This window comes from Phascolarctos cinereus, unplaced genomic scaffold (genome assembly GCF_003287225.1).
Source record: "Phascolarctos cinereus isolate Bilbo 61053 unplaced genomic scaffold, phaCin_HiC Scaffold_1;HRSCAF=81, whole genome shotgun sequence".
NCBI classification, from domain to species: domain Eukaryota; kingdom Metazoa; phylum Chordata; class Mammalia; order Diprotodontia; family Phascolarctidae; genus Phascolarctos; species Phascolarctos cinereus.
This window is the reverse complement of record NW_027555514.1, coordinates 16139252-16167044: the sequence shown is the minus strand read 5'-3', so window position 1 is coordinate 16167044 and position 27793 is coordinate 16139252. Positions and strand designations below refer to the sequence as shown.

At 44.0% G+C, this 27793-nt stretch overlaps 1 long non-coding RNA gene across 1 annotated transcript in view; it reads left to right on the top strand.

Moving 5' to 3' along the window:
- The first annotated feature begins 4599 nt into the window (after positions 1–4599).
- LOC110213126 (uncharacterized) overlaps positions 4600–27793 on the top strand; it is a 33978-nt gene continuing 10784 nt past the window's right edge. Inside the window, exon 1 of the long non-coding RNA XR_002325891.1 lies at positions 4600–4734. This is a non-coding gene — a long non-coding RNA (uncharacterized LOC110213126). The remainder of the gene's footprint in view (positions 4735–27793) is intronic.

Genomic DNA, 27793 nt, shown 5'->3' with positions numbered 1-27793 from the left:
CAACACTGGCCTTCCTAACTGCCAACCTCATAAATGAGGTTCCTTCTCAGCAGGAACAGGGTTGCCAAAGACAGGTCAGAAATGCCAGTACTAATTTAAAAACGTTCACTCGTCATGTAATTTACCATTTATTCACCAGGGAGAAATGCCTTTCCCTTCAGAGTGCCACAGTCAGCAAAATGGGTCCATCCCCTTGGAGTTCCCAGCCATATTTAAAACACAGGGACACTAGAGGGCTCTGCTCACTCTCAGCCTCCTAGATACCTTCTTTGTCAGTGAGGTGATAATGGGGAGGGGAAAATTTGAGAAAACAATTTAAGTGCAAAAGAAGGCACCCCGATTGCAGAATTAGCACCTGCTAGAAAGTCTAGGTTCATTCTAAAAGGATGGCCAGATCCTACCTGGCTGAAAAAGAGGTTTAAGATGGAAAATAATTCAATCCAATGAATCTTAAATCATCACCTATCACCAGGCACTGTGCTAGGTGCTAGGGATTCAAAGACAAAACAAACAAACAAAAACCAGTTCTGGCCTCTAAGGAGCTGACATTATACAGGATGAGCATATGGTCTATTCTATTGGGTCAGGAAAACCTGAGTTGGAACACCCTGGTTTGAGGGGAAATATGTCTCTTTCCAAACAAGATGCCTAGCCAACACTTCTGTAAAAGTCATTCCCCCTGAAACAAGGCAGGCATTCATGTGCCTTGGCTTGAAACAGAGAAGTACAGAAGGAAAGGAAAAAACCAGACAGATTCAGATGGGTCATTAGTGCTCAAGAGATTGTCTTTCTAAAAAGTTCATAGGATTCTAGGACCATATATTTAGAGCAGCAGGGACCTTGGGGGTCATTTAGGGCATTTTATCAAATGATTTAGCAGGTATAAAGTGCTTTGCAAATGTTAATGCACTTTTTATTGTAGCTAGCTAGCATTTATAGTAGTTAGCCCTTCTATAGTGCTTCAAGGTTTACAAAATGCTTTACAAACATTATCTCTTTGATCTGGAGGATAAGCGCTGTCATTATTCCCACGCTACAGAGAAGGAAACTAAAGCAAACAGAGGTTAAGTGACTCGCTCAGTGTCACACAGCTAGTAAGTATCTGAGGCCAGAGTTGAATTCAAGCTTTCCTAACTCTGGGTCCAGCTTTCTGTGCATTATGGTGCCAACTAGCTGCCTCTGTAAAATCCTAGCTATCTGGATATACATGCAATGCTCTACTCTATGATTGCCAGCATTTACACTGTGCTTTAAGGAAGTGAAGCACAAACACGGACTAGAGAGACCTTCTCTGGTATACAACCTTCTCTTCTACAGCCTAAGGAAGGAGCATTTCGTATTCCGTTCTTTGTCTCCATTTATGGCTTCTCAGTCACCCAGGTTCCACTTCATTTCAGGATCATTTTCATTCACATTGTTGTAGTCATTGCAATTGTCTCCTGCTTCTCTGTTTTTCTCATATTAGTCATTATATTTGTAGATGCTGAATTTGTTTTCTCCAGAAACAAACAGAATAAAGTTTAGTTAGCGCTGGGACTATGTGACTGGGAGGCTCAGAAGGTCTAAAAATGCTGGGTCAGAGAGACAGAATGAGAGAGAGAGAGAGAGAGAGAGAGAGAGAGAGAGAGAGAGAGAGAGAAGAGAGAGAGAGAGAGAGAGGAAGAAGAAGAAGAAGAAGAAGAAGAAGAAGAAGAAGAAGAAGAAGGAGAAGGAGAAGGAGAAGGAGAAGGAGAAGAAGAAGAAGAAGAAGAAGAAGAAGAAGAAGAAGAAGAAGAAGAAGAAGAAGAAGAAGAAGAGAAGGAGAAGGAGAAGGAGAAGAAGAAGAAGAAGAAGAAGAAGAAGAAGAAGAAGAAGAAGAAGAAGAAGAGAGGGGAGAGGAAATAAAGGAGAGGAGAGGAGGGGAGACAAGAGGAGAAAAGAGGAGAGGAGAGTTATTTTGTCCAATAAGTACCGTCCAGTGATCTGTGAAATCACCCCTAGAGACTGGAGGCTAGTCCCTGGAAAGACAAAGTAACTTCTGAAAAGCTGTCAAGGACTTAGATCCCCCAGAGTGATGGAAACAAGAATCCTTCTCCAAGGGGACCAAAGTTGTCATATTCACTGGTGCAGGACAAAGCCTTGGGGAGAGGATGTCAATTTAAATACATAGCATGAAATTAGAAGAACACATTTTTCAAACCCACTGAAAAGTCTAGATCTAAGGTTTATCTAACAGCTCTGACTGATCTGGGTTGCTACACTGGATTAGAATGAAAAAAGAAAGAAAATTTTAAGATCTGTCTAAACCTTGAGTCTTTTTCCCTAAAGTTACACAAATGATCTTTCCTGGGGAGCCGCTGCCTCCATGGAAGTCTGAACATTTGCTGTCATTTCTACTCTCAGTCTGCCCCAAATATGTCAGACCTACTTTCATAAAGGGAAGAGGACAGAGAGATAATCCAAGACAGATAGCACCTCATTAGCAGAGCATCTCTGCTCCCTGCCAAACTGTTGTGCAAATGGAAATTGTTGATTTCATATGTGGTGATGACCCCTTTGGGAACACACACCCTGGACTCCATCACTTTCTCTCCTCCATGGAGAGCTCTCCAATGTACAGGGGAGGCCAGAGCCTTGCTGGGAGGTGAGGACATGACTCTCTTGGGGAAAAGAGGAGGGCTTAGGACAGCTTGGCAGGAAATAGTCAGTGCTAAGGTCAACCACTCTGAAGACAAGGGTGCTCTGAGAGTCCCCTGTTAGGATGCCTAGCCCCCTTACAAAAATGGTCTTCAGCTGAAGGCCACTTTCCCCAGTGGGCTTTTTCTGGCACCCCCTGGTATTAGTATTCCCCCATTCCTCCCAATCACCTTGTACTTCTTTGTCTATATTTTGGTCTTGGGAGGAAATAAGGTATAGCAGATAAAACTCTGGCCTCAGAGTCAAGAAGACCTGGGGATTGATGCTGGGCATTGATGCTGGAATGGGTAAAACCCAGCCTGGAATGCCAGGATGGCAAGACACTCTCTAAAGCTGCGTACCTCACAAGGTCCTGAAAGATCCATTCCTTTCCCCTAGAACAGAGAAAGACCAAGAACCCAAGGCCTGTTTCTTGGGGACCATAAAGCCTCCAAGGGGAAGAAGGCCTTAAGGCCACATCACCTCTGTGGCCTTTTTGAAGACACAGATGGTTCTGAGAATGCAGCCACTAGGAAAAGGGTCCTCCCGACCCCATGGCTGGCTTGGGCCTGCACCCCCTCAGAACCAATTACAGAATGTCTCTCCAAAGCACTTCCCTTGGACATCATCAGGATTCTCCCAGAAGTAATCTCCCCAGCAAGGCTGCACAGAGAGGCTGCATCAGCTGAGAAAGTCGATAGGGTCTCTTCAGACACCACACTCCCACCATTGGTGCTTAACATATGTTTGTTGATTTGATTTGAGCTGAACTGATTTGAAGAATACTTTCAGCCAGTTGCTATTCTGGGTCAGTCAGTCTACCGATATGGAATTATTAAGGACCTACTGTATGACAGGCACTGTGCTATGTTGAGGGTACAGAGAAGACAAAGCAACAATACACAACAGTCCCTGCCCTCGAGTTCACAAGCTAATGGGGAGACAACATGCAACGATTATGCAGAGAAATGGGCAATCATAATCTCAGAGGGAAGACATTGCAATTGAGGACTGGAAAGGGCTTCTTTCGGAAGATAAGACTCAAACTGAGCCTTGAAGGAAGCCAGGAAAGCCAGGAGGTAGAGACAAGGAAGGAGAGAGCTCCAGGCACTGGGCAGCCCATGGAAATGCTTGGAGTCTTGTGCTGGAGAAAGGACAAGGAGGCTGGGCAGTACCAGTGACTCAGCCATGACTCTTAAAGGCTGTCTAGGGAGACAGTGATGAAGGGGCATCTACTTGGATAGGAACTTTATGGGGTTACTGTTCTGGAATGAATGAAAGAAAAGGCATTTCAGTACTTACTATGTGCCAGTCAGTATGTAAAGAAGCAACACATGGCATCGGGCAGCAAGGTGGCTTAGCTGTGGATGGAGCACTGGACCTGGAGTCAGGAAGACCTGAATTCAATCCAGCCTCAGACACTCACTAGCCTTGTGACCCTGGGCAAGTCACTTAACCTCTGTCTACCTCAGTTTCCTCATCTGTAAAATGGAGATAATAATATCACTTACCTCCCAGGATTGTTGTGAGGGTCAAATGAGATAATATTTGTAAAGCACTTAACATAGTGCCTGGCACATACTAGGCATTTAATAGCTGCTTGCTGTCTTCCTCCTTCCCTTCTCTACATGATCTCTGTTTTCTTGAAATGTGGGCCTCTTGTAAACCACTTTTTAGCTAATTTTATTCACACCATATGGCTCTTATTTTTCTGAACTGAAAACAGAAGCGAAAGGGGCTTAGTTTCATTAAGAGGTCTGATGTTTTCTTCTGGGCCCCCCAGGAGATGTCTTTCTTTGCTGCAGGAAAGGGTTCGGCTGAAATGGCCGAGTGACTTCTGTTTCTGCCTCTGCTATTGGTGGTTGCCTCAGCTGGTCTCAAAAGGAGATATAGCAATGCTCCCTTGGCAAAGAGATTTGCATTATCTTAAACCAGATTTTATCTCTGGTTAACACATGCGGGAACTGAAGCAGAAAGAGGAGAGAGACAATCACATTGCTAACAACAGGGAGTGAACAGGGGGCTGCTTTTAACCTAGTTCAGATTCAGTGGAAAAAATGCTTAATGAAGACTCAGAAGGTCAGAGTTCAAATCCCTACTCTTCCACTTTCTACCTGGGTGACTTTGGACAATTGCTTTTATATATGAATCAAATGAGATAATTTGTGGTAAAGTATTTTACAAAAGTTTAAGTGCTTTATGGATTCAGCCCTGGATCTGAAGTCAGAAAGCCCTGAGTTCAAATCCTGCCTCAGATACTAGCTTGTGATCCTGGGAAAGTTACTAAACCTCTTGGGGGTCTCCATTTCCATATCTCTACAATGAGTGAGTGGACCTAAGTGACCTCAGAAGTCCTTTCTAGCTCTGACCCAATGATCTTTTATGAGCAATGTTGAAATAAATCTCCCTTTTTTTGGTAACTGCAGCAAAAGAAAAAAATTGCTTGGATTCATGAGATTCTGCACAAAACTTTCCCAAGGCATAGCACAGTGTATGTTTCTCTTAGACAGTAACAGCCAGCTTTGGGAAGACAGCCTGCCCAGGTTTATTACCTACTTCTGCCTTGCAGTATATAAAGCCTGTGAGGTTTGAGTTTATCTTTTGAGGTCTGTCACTTCCTATTTCTTAGGGAAAGATCATAAATGCTTAGACAGATTCAAGAAGAGTGTGCATAAATATGAGTATATGCTTGCACACACATCTGTTTATAGGTTCAGGAAGTGTCAGGGCCATCTTCTAACAACAGAATACAGAGACTTACAAGAACAAGAAAGAGACCAGGGTACATTTCTCTTTGAACACTTTCAAGAATCTATGATAAATTTAAGGATCAGTTTTTGTGATAAGTTAAGAAGCCGAAATATCTATTAAAAAATGCTTTGGGACCTATGAGAAACCTTAAACCTCAGTCCATGATCAATCAATTTTTCCCCAAATTTTTTAGGAACTATGGCATAAGGAAAAGAGTATTGGAACTGAGGTCAGAGAATTTGTCTTCCAATCCTGCCTATGACATTTATTAGCCCTGTACCATGGACAATTCACTTCACCTCTCTGGGCCTTAGTTTTTTTCCTCTGTAAAAAGGAAAGTCAAGGCAACAAGTGTTTATTAAACACTTTCAAAGTGATACAAATGCAAGCAAAAGAGAAGACAGTCCCTGCCCTCAATGAGCTTACATTCTAATGGGGGAAGACAATACATAAAGGGGGGAGCAGATGGCAGGTACCCATGTTGGGGTATGGTTTCAAAGTCTAGAAACTCAGAAGGAGAACTGGGAGGGAGGGTTGGCCAGCTTTGGCTTCTCCCCAAAGTGGAAGCTTTAAGAGGAATTCACTAAAAAGAGAAGGGGGGCAGCCTGGCAAAGAGATGGTCCAGAGTGAGACTGCACCTGAAGCTAGTATTGAGGTCTAGAAATTCAGAAACAGAGACAGGAGGGGAAAATAAAGAGTGGATACCCTTACCTGTTCTATCTGCCACATAGGGTCATTTCACAGAAGCTGCAGGGCTATAGAAACATGAGTTGTGCTTACGATTCTTCTTTTTGGGTTCCAGTGTGCTAGGCACAGACCTGTAGGCTAGAGGCAAGCATCCAAACTTTCAGGGAGAGGTCCCAGAGCTGGGTCACTCTAGAAAGAACCCATGTTCCTCCAGGACCTTCAGCAGCAATAGCTCATGTTCCTAAAGGCGAGAAAGTGCTGTCTTCACAACTGCCCAGTGCAATTTCTACCTTTGGCGATCCAAGCATTTTGATCCCCTTTCTACAGAGAAGCAAACTGAGAGTCTGAGAGGTGACTTGCTGAGGCTCGTAGGTTTCAGCAGGATGGTACCGTGGACAGCGTCCTAGATTCGAATTCAGAAGACCTGAGTTCAGAACTCAGCTCTGATACAGGCTACTTGTGTGACTTTGGACAGGTCACTGAACTCCTCGGAACCTCAGTCACAAACCTCCATTTGTAAAACAACAGTAGCTGACACTTATGTAGCTCTTTAAGATTTGCAAGCATTTTACATACACTCTCACATTTGATTTGGTTTATAAGGAAAACGAGGTGGTTGGACAAGATGATATCGAAGGTCCTTTCTAGATACTGTATGATCTTTAGGTGAGTCAGTTAACTTCTCTATGACTCAGTTTCCCCATTTGTTAAAAAAAAAGAGGACGTTGAACTTGATGTCCTCTAAGGTCCCTTCCAACTCTAAACACTGTCATCCTGGAGGCTCCAGACCCAGTGCCTGGGCCCCTCCTCCTGGGCTCTGCTGTCATTACCAGAGAGTTGGGAAGAGGCCATTGTCACAGAGATGCTGACCGCACATGTGCACGCGCGCACACACACACACACACACACACACCGTATGACCCAGCAATGGTCTGGGTATCTGGGAGAAGAATCAAAATGTAGTAGAGCAATGGACTTGGAGCCTGGAAGACCTGGGTTTAAATTCTACCTCTGATACCTTAAACCTATGTGACTCTGGGCACATCACCTGATTTCTCTAAGCCTCAGTTTCATTATTTGCCAAATGGGAGGTGATGAGATCTGTGAGCATCTTTCTCTCAGGGCTGTGGTGAGGCCCAAAGGACATCCTGTCTGTAAAGCACTTTGCACGTTTAAGTTCTGTACAAACAAATGTCTCTGACACCAGCATGGTCCATTGGGCTCAGATCCTGCCTATAGTACAGACTAGCTATGTGACCTGAGCAAGTCACCTGAATTCTCCTTGCCCCCGGGGTAATACCAGTGCCTAGCACACAGTAGGTGCTTAATAAATACTTAGTGATTAATTGATTGATGCTGTAAAGCTAGAAGTTGAATTCTGATCTGCATGAGCAGTGATGAAACCACAGTCAAGACCAAAAGACAGAGACAGAGACAGACAGAGAAACAGATAGATATAGAGATATATGTATGTGTATATATAATGTGTGTATATATGCATGTATATACCTACCTATATAATGGCATGTATGTATGGGTGTATATGTATATGTATATTAGCTCTGTGGCCCTAAGCAACATAACTGCTTTGTGCCTCAATTTCCCCCTCTGTAAAATGAGGATAATAATAATACCTACCTCCCAGAGTTGTTGTGAGGATAAAATTATATATTTGTGAAGCTCTTTGCAAACTTTGAAGTGCTGTATAAATGCTATTATTACCATTAATTATTAATGGCTATTAATAATTAATAGTACTATTAATTATGAATAGCTATTGTTGCTATTAACATATTTATAGGCACATATGTGTGTGTTTACACATCCATATATACTGATGCCAGCTATTTTTGTATTTTTTATGATCAGATCTCCAGCCCTTTGCACTTTTTATCAAGATGACCCAGCTTGCAGACCCCCATTCAGACACTGTGGATAGACACACTTTCTTATGTCTCACTCAAATTCACCCAGCACAAGAGAAGTATAGGCAAATATCATTTGTAAAAGCAGCCGGCAGGGGCGGCTAGGTGGTGCAGTGGATAGAGCACTGGCCCTGGATTCAGGAGGACCTGAGTTCCAATTCAGCCTCAGACATATAACACTTTCTAGCTGTGTGACCCTGGGCACGTCACTTAACCCCATTGCCTAGTCAAAAAGCAGCAGCAACCACAAAGCAGCTGGCACCTGTGTCTTGAGCCCCTCAGACCTGAGTGGGAGCCTTCAATGCCACCCTGACTGTTAACCCTCAGGCAGCTGCCCACTGACATCCCATCTGGTCAGCAGATAGGAAAAAAAAGCAAATAGAAAAAAAAATTAATAAAACCATGGCAAAGTCCTTGTACCAAATGTTGGTTTGGAGGCGGAGGAGCAAATCTGGATAGGGAGGAGGGAGTAAAAACTATCTTGGCTCTAATTACGCCCTTGATGTCCTTGAGGGAACCGGGCACCACCCCCTCTCCAGTTGCGGCAAGAAACCCTTCAGGCAACACCTGGCTTTGTGGAGTCAATGCCCTCCCTTCCCCCGCCAGCGGCAGCCTAGCCCTATCGCCATACCCGAGAAGGTGCTAAATCAACTCTTTCTTCGGGAATCTCAGAGGTGTTTGATCCTGACAGCCCCCTTTTTTCTCCAGGGGTAGGAGGGTCCAGGAAGCCTGGTAGAGTCAGAAACGCCTGCAGCCTTTTGGTGGGGGAAAGACACAATGCAGATAAGAATGTGCTGATCATGAGAACAGGGCAGATGGAGTTTGGTGTGGGGGTGTGAGGGGGGGACTGAGGTATTCAAAGGTGAAGGGCCAAGCTGCGCTATGTCCGTGTTGCTGTGACCCCCTGCGAAGAGGCCAGTGAAGTGCCGGCACCAGAGCCCACATTAGCCGCTGAGAAGGCACCCAACCACAGCTGGCCCCCGCGGCGTGGCGCAGGCGGGAATCACCTCCTCTGTGGTCCCTTTCCTGATCCCCTCAAATATGAGCACTCTCCCTCTTGGAATGACTTCGCATCGGGGCTAGGTGCTTCCCTCTGAGGCTACCTGCCAGGGACGTGCCCAGCTTGTGTGGACATGGTTGTTTGTGTGTTACTATGTCCCCATTAGAATGTGAGCTTCTCGGGGGCAGGAACATGGATTCTGCTTTTTGTGGTCTCGCCAGGGCTTAGCAAAGTGCCTAGCACATTGTAAGTACTTACTAAATGTTTATTGACTAACTCAAGAACTAAAGAAAACACAAACACAGCTCTTGTCTCAAGGATCTTCTATATGAACTCCAGGAAATATGAAATGAGAAGAAAAACAATTGTAATAATAATTCACACTTGTGTAGTGTTTTTAGATATTCAGGAAACTTTCTTTGCAACAATCCTACAAGAAGAAATAGCCTGTATATTTAATCCCCATTTTCCAGATGAAAAAACTGACTTGCCCTGTGGTCACACAGCTGATTAATGTCAGAGGCAGGATTTGAACTCCAAGCTCCTGACTCCAGAAGCAGCGAGGTGGTGCCTTGGAGAGAATGTCAGGCCTGGAGTAAAAAAGACTCTTCTTCCTGAGTTCAAATGTGGCCTCAGATACTTCCTAGCTGAGTGACTCTGGGAAAGTCACTTTACCCTGTTTGCCTCAGTTTCCTCATCTGTTAAATGAACTGGAGAAGGAAATGGCAAACCACTCCAGTATCCTTGCCAAGAAGACCCCAAATGCAGTGGTGAAGAGAGCACAACTGAGAAATAACCACTGCTGATTCCATGGCTTTGACTTTAGGTCTCCTTTGCTGAGGAAAAGCAATGTCCATGGGGCCACTGTCCTGCTCCTACCAGCAGCTGGCCATCCCCCACAAGCAAGCACAGGAGAAGTCAGGGGTGGGGGGGGGAGCTTCCCCTTCCGCCCTCTGGGCAACACCCCATAGAAGGAGCCGGGCCCCCATCCCAGGCCCAAGCTGTCAGCTTCAGCAAAGCCCCCTTTTAATTTTCAGGAGTGTCCTGGGCCCCAGGAGCAGCCAGAGGGGAGGGCTCATTTCCACGTCTATGTGGCAGGCGGTGGGCCCTGTGCGCCCCTCACCACCACTTTTCAGTCTGCCATCTCGAGAAGGTTAACCCCAGAGTAAAATGTTCCCCACAATTAGCTCAGAAAACACTCCCGGCCTGCCACATGAACCAATAAATGCCTGGGATAACTGTCAAGCTAAATGAATCCCATTTGGCCAAAATGATTATTGAGAGATCTTCTAGCTCCCTATTAAGCAGCCATGGAACCAAGCAGTAATCAAAATGTTTATTTCAATTAGACTTATTACAGTCAATAAAAGCTCAAGTAGAAAGTAAACTTCACTTTGTCAAGTGGAGGCCCTAGGCTAGTGTCCAAGTGTCTGAGGCTCATTGTGGCTGGTGATGTCAAGGGCCCAGGGCTAGACTCAATGAGAGAGGCTGAGAGCCGTGGAGAAAGGCCAAGAGCCGTGGGAGAAAGGCCAGGAACAGGCCACTTCTGTCGAGCTGACCTCAAGTTCCTTTCCCACCCTTTGTCCCAGGGTGGACAAAACCAGCCCTCAGAACTCAGGTCAACTACTGGTTACCATAGCAAAGCGATGGAGAATGTGTCTCTGTTCCCTTGGCTACCGAGCAGGGAAACACCAGAATCACACAAGCTCAGGTCAGGAGAGTATTTCAGTGGCCCATAGACCTCTAGTCGGGCTGGTACCTGAAAGAGCGAGGGTTAACAAGCAGTCATCCATCCTCTAGTCAAAGGCTTCCATCAAGAGGCGGCCTGTGGACAGCTCCCAAAGTCAGAGGATAGAGTGCTAGACTTGGAGTAGGATCTGGCCTTTGACTCTTACCAGCTCTGTGACCACAAATCACTTCTTTCAGACTCAGTTTCCTCATCTGTAAAATGGAGTGGGAGTAGTAATAGCACCTGCTTCACAGGGTTGTTGCTGAGGATAAAGTGACCTAACATGTAAGGTATTTTGCAGACCCTAAAGCAGCTATTGGAAATGCTAGTTATTATTATTGTTATTGTTATTATTGCTATTATTACTACATTTGTTTTCTTACATGACCTATTTCTTAGGTTTTCTTATTTTCTATGCATGACAGATTGCCCTCTCTTCCAGAAAAAATATGCATCTCCCTTCATTCAATTTTATTTATTATTATTATTATTGATATTTATTCAACAAGTAAATATTAGGCACCTGCCACGTACCAGGCACAGGGCCTGGCACTGGGGATGCCAACATAAAATGAAACCATTCTGTCTTCAAACCACCCCCTCTCCTAGAGTATACAGCAGGTGCACTGAGAAATGTAACAAGAGGATAAGGATGGGAGAGAGAGAGCAATGAATTCCTTTCCCTTGAACCCCCCAAATCAATGCCAAACAAGTGAACAGCTAAGACTGATCCTAGGAGAAACAATCATCTCCTTCAATTCAATTCAATTCAACAACATTTATTAAAGGTCTGCTATGATCCAGTACAAAACGAAAGATTCCCTGTCTTCCAGGAGTTACTAAGGCACAGACGCAGTTTCACAAAGTAAATTCAAAGAAATTGGGGAGGGGGAGGGGATGGGTCACAAGGGGAGGAGTTATAATTAATGCCTGGATTTGGCTTAAGTCACTTTTAAAATACATTCGAACTTCAATTGTTCCCACCCCCATTCTCCCCACTCTCCTTTTTGGAGGTCTTGTGGGGAATGGGAAGAGAGTCTGGGCAGGGTTGGTTACTGGTGGGGAGAAGGTTTGGGAACAGCCTGTGCATGGCCTTTCTCCTCCCTCATCGCCTTGCACTTGGTTCAGTTTATTAGGGGAGGTAAAGAAGGCCTGGAGGACCGGGAAGTAGGGCAAGGGTCTTCTCTCTCCAGGGTTCTCCCCCCATTCCTCCCTCCCCCTCTTGGTTCTGCTCACTTCACTCAGCATCAGACCATACAAGTCTTTCCAGGTTTTTCTGAAGTCAGCCTGTTCATCATTTCTTATAGCACAATAGTATTCTATTACATTCGTATACCACAACTTGCTCAGCCATTCCCCAATTGATGGGAGTCCTCTCAATTTGCAATTCTTTGCCACCACAAAAAGAGCTGCTATGCATATTTTTGTACATGTGGGTCCTTTTCCCAGACCTTCAGGTTTTAAAGCTAGGAGGAACCCTAAAGAGGATCTCATCTCACCCTCCCATTTTGTAGATGAGCAGCCTGAGACCCAGAGGCATCAGGTAACTTACCCAGGGTCACACAGCTAGTGGGTGGCAGATGCAGAATTTTGACTGATTCCAAATTCAGTGCTCTTTCCAGTATAGGAGGTGGTAATTGTCTAAGTGATATATTATTATTATTATTATTATTATTATTAGGAAGAGGATGACCATGACCATCCAGATTCCCCACCCACCCAGAACAGGGTTCTATCCTAGGGGGAACTTGCTACATCTCAGTATTCCCCTCTTTGAGTCTTCTTGGTATTATCCTCTCAAACTGGCTGGGTAACTAATGGTGCAATGCTGGGGTGGCAGTTTTGATTAATTTTAAATTCTCATCCCTTGACATTTTAATCAAAATAATTTAAAATTCTATTAGGCGCATGATGCCAAGCTTTGCCAATTAGAGCCAATGGGCACTGAGGCTTAGGGAGTAGAGACATGATATGGGCAGAAATGGGGGTGGGGGAACACAACAGGGACAGCTACAGCCTTTAACCCATGAGAGCTCCAGGTCCGAGATGCTCTGAGCTATGGGGGGCAGCAGGGCCCGGCTCCGAGGGAACATAAGTGAAGTCCAATGATACAGGGTAATGGGTCTTTGCTGAAGATGGGAGCAGGAATGGACAGCTACCTCTCAATCTGGAGCCCTTCAGATCTCCCGACCTCCTAGGACCTCAGTGTACAGAGCTGTCACCCCATTTCACAGGTATCTCATCCACTCTGAGTTGTTACTCAGCACCTGTGAAGGATGACAAAAAAGAAAACTGACTCAGTATGTAGGCAAACACAGTACATCTCTAAGGGATGCCTTGTCTTACAGTAGAAAGAGCCCAGGATCCCTACGTCTGCCACTTACCATGTGTGACCCAGGGCAAGCCACTTCCCATCTCCAGGCTCATCAGTAAGATAAGGAGGGTTAGATTGGATGACCTCTAAGTCCCTTACGAGCTGTCAACATTGATTCTGAAATCAACAGCTAATCTTGGCCAAGTAATTTGCCCACTTTGGGTCTTGGTTTCCTTGTGTGTAAAATGGATTAGATGATCTCTAAGACCCCTCCCAGCTCCAACATTCTCTGACTTTAGCTAAATGGGAGGAATGTACAGTCCAACACTTCTTAGACTGGGTTAGAACTTCAGTTCAGTCCTGTTAAGTTCAAATATTTGTTGAGCACCTACTAATGTACAAGACTCTGTGCTAGGTACTGGAGGAGATTCAAAGACATGTAAGACATGCTCCCTGATTCTAGCTTCCTTCCAAACTCAGGTCAGATGCCACACAGGGCCTTTCCTGGCTGCTCAGTGGCTCCCCAGTTAATTTGTATTTACTTTATATAAATGTTTATCTGCTTTTACGTGTGAGTTATTCCCTCCCAATAGAAGGGAATGTACACTTCTTGAGGGCAGGGACTGTTTCAGTGTGTCTCTGTATCCCTAGCACCTGGTGCAGTGCTTTACCCATGAGTAGGCACTGAATGAATGAATTAATGAATTAATGAACTTTACAACCTGAGAGGAAATAAGACACCCTCATTCCATGTAGATCAAAATATTTGTACTAGCACTTTTGTGGTAACAAAGAGACTAGGAACAAAGTATAATGCTTATTGATTGGGGAATAATTAGACAAACTGACATATGGGTATAATGGTATATTATGGAACCATAAGAAATAACAAGAGGAGAAATTTGGAGAAAGTTGGGAAGAATTATATGAACTAATGCAGAGTGAAGTGGGCAGAGCCAAACAAACAATTTACATATAGGCCACCAAGATGTGAAAGAAAACAACACAGGCAACATTTGAATAGGACCTTAAAGGAGGGAGAAGGTTTGTTGTTCCTCATAGCCTCCCCCAAGGAAGCTGGAGAGTGGAGGGCTCCATTTAGGGCTAGAGAACAGCGTGACCAACCCCACCAGAGGAGACGGGAAGTCACAAGATCCACACAAGGAAAAACAAGGAGTTCTGCTTCACTGGCGTGTAAGAGGAGAGATACAGGGGATGAGGTGGGAAGGCCTTCAAAGCAAGTCAAGTAATGGGGACTCGAAGCAGTAGGCAATGGGAGCCATTGTAGGGTTATGAGCACCTATCTATCTCAAAGACTTCTGAGAAGCAGGGTCTCGACATGAGGAGAGTTTATCCAAACCACAATCAGAGCAAGTATTCTAGATCTAGAGCCAGAGAATGTCCCTCATCTAACCGGGTTCTGCTGCTCTCAGCTTTGATCACCAGGGTACCTGGAAGGGGTGGTGGCAGACAGCCCCCCTAAGCAAGGCAGTGGTGCCCCTACAAAGGCAAGAGCCCCAGAAGAATGCCTCCACTATGCGGGCCGGAGGCAGGAGAGTCGCAAGGGCTGAGAGCCCACATCCATGGGATCGTGCGTCCAGTGAACTTCACTCAACAAGCATTGACCTCAAGAACACTGACTGTGGAGTGAAGAGGGCCGGGCTTGAATCCTCTGCTCAGCCACTCACTACCTGCCCGAGCCACTGTGCCTCAGTTTCCTCATTTATAAAATGTGAGTGTTGGACCAAATGACCTTTGAGGTCCCTCCCAGCCCTGGATTTGTGATCCCATGATGAGAGCATTCTTCTCTCTGATGACCACTGCCTCTAGTAAGTCATTTAGCCTGCCTGGGTCTCTGTTCTCTCATCTGCAAAATGAGGAGTCTGGAACGTAAGATCTTAGGGCCCTTCAGACCTGTGTGCTGTGATAACTGTGCCAGGCATAAGGCTGGGCTCTATAGTAACAGACGCAAAATAAAACAGAACCACCACCACCAACAATAACAAACCAGTCCCTGCCCTCAACATTTCATATTTTCTTGGGGGAATAAAACAGAGCAATAAACAAATACAAGACAATATGAGGAGAGAGAATAAGGTCCTCAGCAAAGCCTTCCCATAAAAGGAAGCCTGAGACCCCTGAATGGATAGAGGTTAGAGTAGGGCTGGGGCTCAGAGCTCGTTCAGTCTAAAGCAAACTGGCCAGAGCCTCCTCTGCCACATCCCCGACGGTGGCCATCTACCTTGACTCGAACACCTCCAGGGAGGGGGAACCTCATCACCTCACCTTTGTTTGCTTTTCTTTCTTGTCTAGTTTTCAACATTCATTTTTATAAGATTTGGAGTTCCAAATTTTTCTCTCTCCCTTCTCTCCAAGACAATAAGCAATGTAATATAGGTCGTACATGTACAATTATGTTAAACATATTTCCACATTAGTCCTGTTGTGAAAGAGGAATCAGAACAAAAAGAAAAATCCCCCAAAACAGAAGAAAATAGCATGCTTCCATTTGCATTCACAATCCGTAGTTCTTTCTCTGGATGTAGATAGCATTTTCATCATGAGTCTTTTGGAGTTGTTTTAGATCCTTACATCGCTAAGAAGAGCCAAGTCTATCGAAGGTAGCTTTTGCACAATGTGGCTGTTACTTTGTACAGTGTTCTCCTGGTTCTACTCATTTTACTCAGCCTCAGTTCATGTAAGTCTTTCAAGGTTTTTCTGAAGTCTGCCTGCTCATCATTTCTTATAGCACAATAGTATTCCATTACATTCATATACCACAACTTGCTCAGCCATTCCCCAATTGATGGGCATCCTCTCAATTTCCAATTTTTGGCCATCACAAAAAGAGCAGCTATAAATATGTTTGTACATAAGAGTCCTTTTCCCTTTTTTGTGGTCTTTCTTGGGATACAGACCTAGTTATGGTATTGCTGGATCAGAGTACACACAGTTTTATAGCCCTTCGGGCATAATTCCAAATTGCTCTCCCAAATGGTTGGATCAGTTCACAACTCCACCAACAATGCATTAGTGTTCCCACATTTCCCACATGTTTTGTCATGTTAGCCAATCTGATAGGTGTGAGGTGATATCTCAGAACTGTTTTAATTTACTGCCTCACATTTCAAAGTAGCCTATTCTCCTTTTTTGTTCAGTCATTTTTCAGTCTTATCTAACTCTTGTGGCCCCATTTGGGGTTTTCTTGGCTAAGATACTGGAGTGGTTTGCCATTTCCTTCTCTAGCTCATTTTGCAGATCAGGAAACTGAGGCAAACATGGCTAAGTGACTTGCCCAGAGTCACATAGCTACTAAGTGTCTGAGGCCAGATTTGAACTTGAGAAGATGAATCCTCTGGACTCTAGGTCCACTCTATCCACTGCACCATCTAGCTGCCCGTTCTGCTTAGGATAGCTCGAACTGTGAGCCTGGATTCTCTGTCATCAAAAGGTTAAATAACCTTGGCTTTATTCAGCCTTTAGGAAGGGAGGGTTCACCTTCTGAAGGAAATACATGTCATCCCAGTGATGGGTCTCCCAGAACACTTGACACAGTACCTGACACATAGTAGGGATTGAATGAATGCTGGCTGATTGTTTGGCACAGATGTTTTTTGTTTGCTTGGTTGGTTTCTTCCTGAAGACTTCACATTTAAAAGACATTCCTTCCAGCACATCTCTTCCCAGCTTGACTGACCAGCTGTATCCATATGCACGAATCACAGAAGATGAAGGATTTAATCTCTGCTTCCAACATCCCAGGGCCTCATGATGAAAACTCTCAAGTTCATGGCATCACTAACCTCTTGATTCCCAATGAGGAGACTGGAAGGATTGAACCAGTCAAAGAGAAAGGGCACATTGAAGATGAAAGATTTGAGTCATTAAGTAGAGGGGCTTAGAGGAGGTCCAAGTCAAGGGAGGGAGCTCGAGCACTGAGATGGAGTCCCCTGGCTGGGGGGTGGGGTGGGGGACAAGGGGGCATTTCTCCTGAAAAAAGAAGCTGGATTCTGTCTTAAAGAGAACACACCAAACCAGAAACTAGTGAAAGACTAACTGCTTATAAAGCTATGGACCTAAAGTGAGTACTCTAGACATGGCCTAGCCCATAACCTTCCCTTTTGTAGAGGAGCAGATGGGGGCTCAGAGAAGTTCAGGCATTTACCTAAGGTTGCACAGGCATTAGGTGATAGAAGTGGAATTTGAGCTCAGGTCCTCAGATTCCCAAACCATCACTCTTTCAACTTCTGAGTAGCTAATTCCTCAGTGCTAACGATAATAATGACTTACAGGATACTGATAGTGCCAGGAGATGCCATTTCCCTACTCAAATATCTTCAGTGGTTCTCTGTTGCCTGTTGGATCAAATATGAACTTTTCAGGCAGGCATTTAAAGCCTTCCATGGTCTTGCCTCAGTCTACCTTTCCAATCATATTTTATACCAAATGAATTATATATGTATATTTATGTATGCATGTATGTATGCATATACATACACACATATACGTATACATATATGTGTGTGTATCTCTTTGCAAATCATAAGGCACTATTAGCTATTATTATCATTGTATTAATCCCCTTCACAGACTCTCTGTTGGAGTCAGACTGGTCTCCTAGTTAAATGTTCCATCTCCTGTCTCCCTTGTTCTGGGAATGCTCTTCCTTCTCACCTCTGCCTATGGGAATCCTCACCTTCCTTCTTTCAAAACTCATTTGGGAGGCTACTTCCTTCATCTGTACATCACCCCTCCTGGTGTTGGTACTTTCTTCCTCTTAAAATTACTTTGCATCTACTTGTCTGCGTGCACACTATACCTCCACTCACCCGACACCTCCCAGTAGAATGAAAGCTCCCTGTGGGCAAGGATCATTTTTCACTTTTGCCTTTGCTGGGCCTGGCACATAGTAAGTGCTTAATGAATGTTTGTGGGATTGAATTAGAGAATGAGAAACCAAGTAGAGATTTCTGTGAAGCTGCAAGGGTTCCTGCAGTTCACCTGCCACCAACATGTTGACATCACGTTGATGCACCTGCCAAGATAGGTCTTCTGTTCACATATGAGGGATCCACTCACAGGGTAGCAATAACGAGCCACAAAGGTGGCCTGTACACTCTGGAATCTCCCTCCTCGAGGCCCGTGTTTCTCCCATGGCCACATTCCTCTTAGAGCCTCCATTTTGTGAAGGGGCCCAGGCCCACTGGCCTTCTGTCCCCTCTTGGGTTTGTTCAGGCTTTCCAGGACTTCAAAGTCATGGCCCCATCCTAAGCCCCAGTTTTCAGCTCCCTTTTGTAAGGGATCTTTCCCCATTCAAATGGAAGCTCCTTGAGGGCAGGATCTATGTTTCTTTGTGCTTATATTTTTCTCCCCAGTCCCTGGCACAGACCTGGGACACAAGAAGGGTTTAGAAAATGCTTCGTTTTTAACTCCTTCCTCCCTCCCTCTTTTCCTTTCTTCTCTCTCTCCCTGTCTCCTTTCCTCCCTCCCTCTTTTCCTTTCTTCTCTCTCTCCCTCTCTCCTTTTCTTCCTTCCTTCCTTCCTTTCTTCCTTCCTTTCTTCCTTCCTTCCTTCCTTCCTCCCTCCCTCCCTCTTTTCCTTTCTTTTCTCTCTCCCTCTCTCCTTTCCTCCCTCCCTCCCTCTTTTCCTTTCTTCTCTCTCTCCCTCTCTCCTTTCCTTCCTTCCTTCCCTCAATAACGATTTGTGTCTACTATGGACCAGTCAATTTGCTAGACACTGCAGATATAAAAACACCAAAGGACTCTACCCTTGCCTTCACAGAGCTTACCTTCTCCTCGAAGGAAACTGTTGGACAGAGCATTTTCCCCCGGCCACTGTCCAGAAACTGTGAAGGAGGAGGAAGCCTTGTGAACCCTAGGAAGAGAACAGAGGGAATGGAGTTTGTCTAGAGTCCAGTGAAGACCCTAAGTGTGGGTTGCTCTTTTGAATGAAGGCCTTGGGGATTTCCCATCCATCATGGCCAGTTGTGGCCTGGGAATAAGGGATGGACAAAGCCAGCAGGGGATGACAGTACTGCTTTCAGAAGATGGCCAGAGCACAACCTGGAACAGCTCCAGGTCTAGGAGAATGTGAGCAACTCCAGCCTGCTGGAATCGGGGTCCCCAACAAGACAGGGAGATGGCTCTTGGGAGGATGGGAAAGAAGAACTCACCCTTGCTTCTTTCTGCAAAAATGTGTCTTGTCTCCATCACTAATCAATCCCCTTTCTGCAAAGCAGCTGTGCATGGCCATTGTCACTCTTCCCCGCCCCCCCCCCCCATGCTAGGGTGTCTCCAGAGATGCTTGCACAAAAACTCTAATGATCCTGGAGGGCAACGTCAGTCATGCATGATGCACCAATTTCAACTCCTTGTTTACACCAGAATGAAACCAGATGAAGGAGGATAACGCCAATTTTAATTCATGTATTAACTCTGTGTATGTGTGTCTGATCATAGCAATGAGTCACAGCTACCTGAATAAGCTGCATGTTGGGGTGGGTATAAACGGGGACAGTAATAGCACTTGCCTCCTAGCCCTGTAAGAGCCAAATGAGATGATGTTGGCAAGACATTTATCATAGTGCCTGGCACATAGTAGACACAATATTTTTTTTTAATTTAGCAAGTACACTAGCTTATTTCCTTATTTATGTGCATGTTAAATCTGCCCAATTAAACTTAAATTCTTTAAGGGGAGAAACTAGGGGTGTGCTTGTAAATGTTTAACAACTAACTCTCTGGGGGAGAAACATGTACCCTGGACACACTTTTAGGTTTAATCTTCATTATTAACATCCCCTCAGTCACTTTCTTAAGTCTACACAATCAACAAACCATAAGTCAAACCCTATTTGTAATGTTTACTGTTTTCCAAGATGTCAATGTTCATACACACCTGGAAGGAATTTTTTCATTTTTATTATTGTATGGTCCATGGAGTGCCTGGTATGGAGCAGATGCTCCATTGGGGAATGCTTTTTGGGGACTGTTGAACTAAATTTAATTCAGAGGCCATATGGTACAATGGTGGGTGTTCTAGGTTTGAAGTCAGAAGACCTGGGTTCAAATTTCACCTTTACCATTAACTGCCTATATGACCTTGGGCAATTCACTTTAACTTTATCTGTAAAATAAAGGAGTTGGACTTAATGCTCTGTAAAATCCTTCCCAGGTCTAAATCAATGATTTTATGATCATATAGAATTAGATTTGGGGTAGATGGACCTTAATGTTTCTTGAATTGAAGTGGTGGGATCCCTGAAATGAGTGTCAAAAGGACTGGGGCACTTCTCTAAATTCATGATCCTATGAACTTATGACCAGCTGTTTGCACGAAGGAACACTGCTCCTCAATCCTGAGGACCTGGGCGCAAATCCTGCCTCCAATACATGCTACCTGTGTGGCCTTGGGCAAATCACTTCACCTGTCTAAGTCTCTGTTTCCTTATCAGTCAAATGAGGAGGTTGGATTATGGGACTTCGGAGGCCTCTCCCATTCTAGAATTATGATCCAAATGAGGGCTGTTCTCAAAGTGATCACCTGGAAGCCACACACTCATTCCCACAGCATTGCCATCGCCCAAAGCATGCTTGGATCGTCTTCTTTGGCGATTACCTACCTTTGGAGCTAATTAATGAGCCAGGTCCCCTCTTACCCCTCCATCGACCCAAGAAAGCCAGTCTCACTACTTGAGGGGCCCGTCTTGTATTGTGATAGGAAGACACAGTTCACAACTCAATCAATCAACCAACAAGCATTTATCGAGTGCCTTCCTTGTGCCAGGCACTAAGGAAACAGAACAAATGAAACCATCCCAATGAGCACTTACATCTTAATGGAGGAGACAACAAGAACATATGTAACAATATGCAGAATCACAGAATCCAATCCACAGTGCAGATAAGCACCAAATCAAAGGAGATTTCTCTCCATGAAGAAACCACTTCAATACACCTGCTAAAAGCCCTGTGTTCTCAGCCAACATGTCTTCAAAGTTATGTTCTCATCCAGGTTGGATTTCTGCCTGCAAGCCCTTTTAAGGCTGCAAGCCCTCCAAGAGCTAGTATTCGATTCTGTAGGTGAGAGCTCAGGGCTTACCCAAAGCAATTTCATCAGCAATCGGCACTCAGTGAGAAGCAGCCTTGAATGACTTACAAAGAAGGCACTTGGCGGGAAATCAGTGGTGAACCACTCAGGGCAGCTGTGGGCTCCTCATGGGCATGTCGATTTCTTTCTTTTTCAATTTTGAGATGAAATGAAGAGCATGGACCAAGAAGGACAATTGAGGCCATTCTCATTAGCTATTATCCTAAACAGAACGACTAGACTGTTTGCAACTGTGACAAAGAATAGGATAAAAAATGCCATCAAGGCATTACGATCCCTTCTGTATCTGTTCTGAAGCCCCAAGCACCTTTGAAGCCAGGCACACCCAAGAAAGCTTTACCTCAAAGGTAAAGGTCCTATTTTCCTGCCCTGTCTATAGCAGGGTACAGGAACAAGGCTGACCAGTGGCTATGGCTGAGTACTCTACGGGCTAGTGGAGGCCCTGGGGGGCACTCTATACATATATATGTGTGTGTGTGTGTGTGTGTGTGTGTGTGTATGTGTGTGTGTGTATACATACATATACACAAAGATAGGTAGATAGATAGATAGATAGATAGATAGATAGATAGATAGATAGATAGATAGATAGATACCGAATATAACTGGTCCAGTCAGGACAAGAATGAGGATACCACTGGAGTCGCCACTGTAGAGAAGACCAAAGAAGGAAACAAGCCAAGTAGAGATGTAGTTTGCACAAAGTACAGGACAAATTGAACACCTGAGCCAGAAGGGATATCCAAGTTGACACGGAGGGGTCAATGAATGCCTGGGTCAGGCAGAAGTACAGCCATGCTAGAGTTCCAAGAAATGGGGCTCCAATGAGATCCAGACTTGAGCCAAGGCCTTGGTCCGTGATTTGTTATGCTCAGCAAGGTATGAGTGACTGCATCCTCTTAAGCCCAAGCATGTGATGCTGGTCTCACCCTTCTGCTCCTCTAGATGATCTACAGCTGTGGACAGTCCAAGTCATTGCTGGCACTTCCTGCCTGGGAAACAGCTGTGTCCAAGTAGTATTTACTCAGGCCAGGGGGGGAAAAAACCCAAAACCATGCATAAAACAAACCAGAGATTGAGAACAGTGAAGGAATCAGTCAGCCGTCTAACTTAACCTAGGTGCTTGAATTATTTAAAAGGTTCTTTGAATTTATACAGTATAATTTAAATATTGTGTTAGTGCTAATACTAGTTAATGCTTCTGTTTATCTATGTTCTGTTGAGGAAGGAAGGAAGGAAGGAAAGAAAGGAAGTAATGAACAGTAATTTCAAAAGACACACACACACACACACACACACACACACACACACACACACACACACACACACACACACACACACACACACACACACACACACACACACACACCCCTAAGGGAGAACCAAATCTAGGCACAAAAGGAAGGTGACCAGGATAATCTGAAATCCCTTGAATCTCCCTCAAAGAGGTCCCACCTGCTTCTCTAGCTCTCCCTTCTTCCAATAACCCCAGCTCCATCAACAGGACTAGAAGGGCCAGTATATGGGGCACCCAGCAGACATTGGGGCTCTTCCTTTTTTTTTTTTTTGGAAGCTGCATGTGGAGTACAGAAGAGGCTGATGCCCCTGTTAGGGGCTGTTGGCCACACCTGCTGCTGCCTCCCTATCCTCACAGTTCCGTTGTTCTGCCTCTGATTATATTAATATAGGGAGGATGCAGCCTCCTAAGTGCTAGCCTTGCAAACCCCAACCTAGAGAACAAACGGCACTTTATTTTTTCACAGCTTCCCCACAGAACTGCTTGGACCCAGTCAGTGCCCAGGATGCCTGTCCCAGTAAAGGACGTATTGAGAGAACTAAGCTGAGAACAGTAACTGCATCATAGCCCTTGTCCCTCTCTTAACAGAGGGGTTTGAGGAAGCACGTTTTTGAGGAAAAGTCACCTACTTGAGGAACTGTGTGAAACAGACTAAAATTGACTTTTATTGCTTTCGTCTCCAGCTAGACAGCTCTCAGATCCCATTTCTCACCCCCCCCCACACACACACCCCAAGTTTAGTTTCTAGGACACTGCTGACACTTTTCAGTACATGCTGTTATCATGTCAGGAACAGGCACAAAGGCTTGGGTTTCTTTAGTTCCAACTATTTCAGTACGAACAGAAAATGAGAGTATTCTGGGTCCCCACCAGACTTCTTTCTGCCTTGGTGTGCAATCTGTCATCATGGTTTGCACACGGTGATCTGCTTTCTCTTGTCCCCCACCTAGTCTTGTTTCATTGTCTCCCAGCTGTCTTCCCATCTCCATTTTGATTAGTTTCCTTCTGCAAGCACATGGATCTAATTTGAGGCATAGAATGGGCTCATTCTGGCAGTTGGGTTTTTTTTTAATTCAGTATTTTTCACACTTTGTGAAATTGTAGCCTAGAGCCTCAGAAACTCATCATAAAGAAAGTCACTCTTGTTATTTGTCTAAACTTTTAATTCCCTCAAGAAGTTACACAGCTTAGTCAATAGAATTCTAGTTATAGACTTGGAATAAAAGACTTGGCATACTTATTACCTCTGATGTTTACTAACTAGCCCTGTGACCACAGGCAAATCACTTAACCTGTCTGAGCTTCAGGCAACTAAGTTTATCTAGTAAGTCACAGGTGGCTTGAACCTGCATGATAGTCCGCCCACTAAATTACACATCTGAGATGTATTGGCATAATTCCTTCAAGAAGAGGTGGGGCACCTGCCAAGATACACCCAGAAACTGGATGACTCCAGCTGCAAAATACTCTTTGCATAAATAAACACAGACTTAAATAATTACAGAAATATTTATTGCTTATGGGTAGACTAAGCTGATATAATTTTTAAAATATGTGAATTAAGTCATTTTCATACCAATCAGAGTATGAGAGTATAGCAAAGTACTTTATAGAGGCAGAGAAAAAAATAGTGAAATTTACCTAAAGGAACAAGAGGTCAAAAATCGAGAAAGAGACAGAGAGAGAGAGAGAGAGAGAGAGAGAGAGAGAGAGAGAGAGAGAGAGAGAGAGACAGACAGAGACGGAGAGAGAGAGAGAGAGAGAGAGAGAGAGAGAGAGAGAGAGAGAGACAGACAGAGACGGAGAGTGAGAGGGACAGGGAGAGAGAGAGGGAGAGGGAAGAGTGCCTAGCAGGACCAAATCTTAAATAATACTACAAAACAGAAATCTTCAAAATAATTGGTACTGCTTAAGGAATAGAATGGAAATCAGTGGGACAGATTAGGTACATGAATTACAGAAGTAAATGAACACAATAGCCTTGTATGTGGAAAAAAACCAAAGATCCCAGCTACTGGGGTAAAAACTCATTATTTAACAAAAACTGCTGGGAAAATTGTGAAGCAGTCTGGAAGAAACTAGACATAGACTAACATCTCATACCATATATCAAGATCTGGATGTGTGTCTCAGACATCAAATATAATTCCATAAACAAATTAGAAGATTAAAAAAAAAAGAAATTACCTTTCAGATCTGTAGGGGATAGTTCATGACCAAACAGGGGATAGAAAAGAAAAACCATAGAAGGTAAATTGGACAATTTTGATTACACAAAATTAAAAGGTATTTACACAAACAAAAGCAATGCAGCTAATATTAGAGGGGAGACAGATTACTGAGGGAGGTGGGAATCTTTGCAGAAAATCTCTCTGACGAGGGTCTCATTTCCAATATGTAAGAAATGGGTTCAACTTTATAAGAATAAGAACCAGTCCCCAACTGATAAATGGTCAAAGGAGAATGTGAGAAAGCAGTTTTCTAAGGAAGAGTTCAAGCCATTGATAGCCATTTGAAAGAAATAAAAATTCCAAATAACTAATAATTAGGGAAATGCAAATTAAAGCAACTCTGAGGTTCCAGCTTACACCCATTAGATGGGCAAAACTGACAAAAAAGTAAAATGACAAATGTTAAGGGACTGTGGAGAAATGAGCACATCAATGCACTGTTGGCAGAACTGTGGATTTGTCCATCCATTCTGGAAAGAAATTTGGAACTGTGCCCCAAAGTTAATAAATTGTATATACCCTCTGAGAAAAGCAATGTAACTACAAGTAATTGAAAAAAGAGGAAAGGGGCCCAGATGTGCAAACATGTTTATAATGGCTCTTTTTGTGGTAGCAAAAAAAAATGGAAAATGAGTAAAGTGCTTATCAACTGGGGACTGGTTGGACCAATGTTTGAACAAATTATGTGGATAATAGTGAAGGAGCACTATTGTGCTGTGAGAAATTATGAAGGGGAAGGTTTCAGAGAAACCTGGGAAGTTTTGTATGAACCAATGCATAGTGTGGTGGGCAAAAACAAGAGAAGAATCCATTCAGTAACGAAAACATTGTAAGACCAAACAGTTTCAAAAGAGTTAGGATCATCAGAATGACCTACTGCAGTTCTGGAGGACCCATGACAAAACATACTTCCCCCCACTTGGCAGATAGGTGAGGGACTCAAAATATAAGATGAATATCTTTTGCATATGGCTAATGAAGGAATTTGTTTTGATTGACTCTCTCTCTCTGTGTATATATGTATATGTATGTGTGTAAGTATATTTGTTACAAGAGTTTTGTCTTATTAATTCCAACGGAGTTGGGGAGGTTGGAAGAAGAGAAAATAGATTTTGTTCATTAAAAAAATGAATTTTAAAAAAAGAGAGGTGTGGCCTGCATCCTTAAGGTGGTATGCCAGTGGTTCTAAGCCAGCATAGGACTAGATCTCTTACATCATACAAAGTTGGAAAGGGACTAACCACTGGTTCTATAACTACCATCTGAGAACCAGCCTGAAGTTCAGAAGGTCACCACCAGACCTTGGCTCAGGTCATCAAGTCCTTAATTTGGGAGAGGAAGAGGTGGGGAAAGCCACTCAATAAAAACATGTATGAAGCACCTAGTAGGTTCTGAGGCCCTCTGATCTCCACAATGTGAGTATTCCCTACAATTATGCTGATTGCCAGCCATCCATGCCATCCTAGGCCATGTAATTCCACTCCATGCCCTCCCATTGGTTCATCACAGACCTACCTAATGTGTTGGGAGCCTTCTCTCAATATCATTAAATTACCAGTGTACAACAAAGGCTGTCCATTGGTTAGCCCACAAACCCTTACCAGGCTCTGTGCTAAGCACTGGAGATTCAGAGAAAGTTAAAAAAAAAAAAAAGCTTATGCCTTGTCTTCTGGTTATCCTTGGCTCTCATCTCTGGATCTGCCCATCTTCTTTTTAGATTCTTCATTTCTCTGCTTACACTCTAGAAGGCTAACTCTAGAGGTGTGCTCAAATCCTGCCTTTAAGGTCTACTCTATTTGTGGCTGTGGGCATGTGCCCTATGATTCAGTTTCCTTCTCTGTAAAGTGAGGAGAGGTCCCTTCTAGCTAGAAACCTATTATTGTATGATCGTATGATTTTGATTCTTCATTGTGGTTCCTTATTTTTAATGCACTTTAGCCTGCATATTACCCACCACCCCTCTCCAGGGCCCTCCAAGTGCTACTCATTTTTAACTCTTCAGAGACTGTCACATTTCCTGCCTTTTTTTTCCTTGTGATTTTACCAGTGCAAGGAACCAATGCAGATCAGAACTTCTCTCTGTCTCAGTCTTAGAAATATGACTTAACCCTGAAATGGTAACTGAGGTTTGGGTAGCAGTAAAGCCTAGTCTCAAGCCCTGCCTCTGCCCCATACTGGCTTTGTGACCATGGACAAATTATACAACATCTCTGAGCCTCAGTCAACCACCTGAGACTCTAAATTGTGGATGTTAAAGTCTGTGTGCCTTTGAAACAAAAGCTAAAAATCCTGCTGACAACTAAGCCCCAGTTAATTCGATTTTAGAAGCATTTGTTAGGACCTGTACTTGCCAGGCACTGTCCTAGTTAGTGGAGAGAAAAAGCCAGAAATGAAAATAGTCTGTACCCTCAAAGAGCTTACATTCTATTGAGGGAAAAATAGCATGTGCAGAGATGTCTATACAGAACATAGACAAAGTAACTGGTAGGAGGACAACCCTAAGTACTGGGAAGGGGAGTGGTATGAGGTCAGAAAGAGCACTGACTTCAGAGTCAAAGAATCCAGGTTCAAATCCCACCTGTGACGTTTTCTACCTGCATGACCTTGGGCAACTTTCCTGGATCTCAGTTTTGTCATTTATAAAAGAGGGGGTTCAGCTAGATGTCTTCTCAGGTCCTTTCTTATGATCCCAGAAGTTTAGCCTTGAATAGAATTAGATATTCCAAGAGCAGAGTGAGGAGGGAAGCCAGTATGGATGTGAGGGGCAGAACGCGTACAAAGACCTCAAGGCTGAAGATGAAATCTCATGTCCATGGAACACAGCAAAGACTCTTCTCATAAAGCAAACTTCCCTCCTTTGGCATTTCCATTACCACTCATTTCCAGTTTCATAGAGTATATCTCACTCACTCTGCAGTGATCAAAGCAACAGTGACCCAAGCTGAATTTTATGGGCCTCTCCATATGGAAAGTTGAGAATACATTTCTCCTAGAACTACCGTCATAAACTACTGTTTTCTGCTATAAATGCCGTTAAAGGCCAGGCATGCACAAACAAGGCAATCTGCAATAAATCTGGGGAAATCATCCCAATG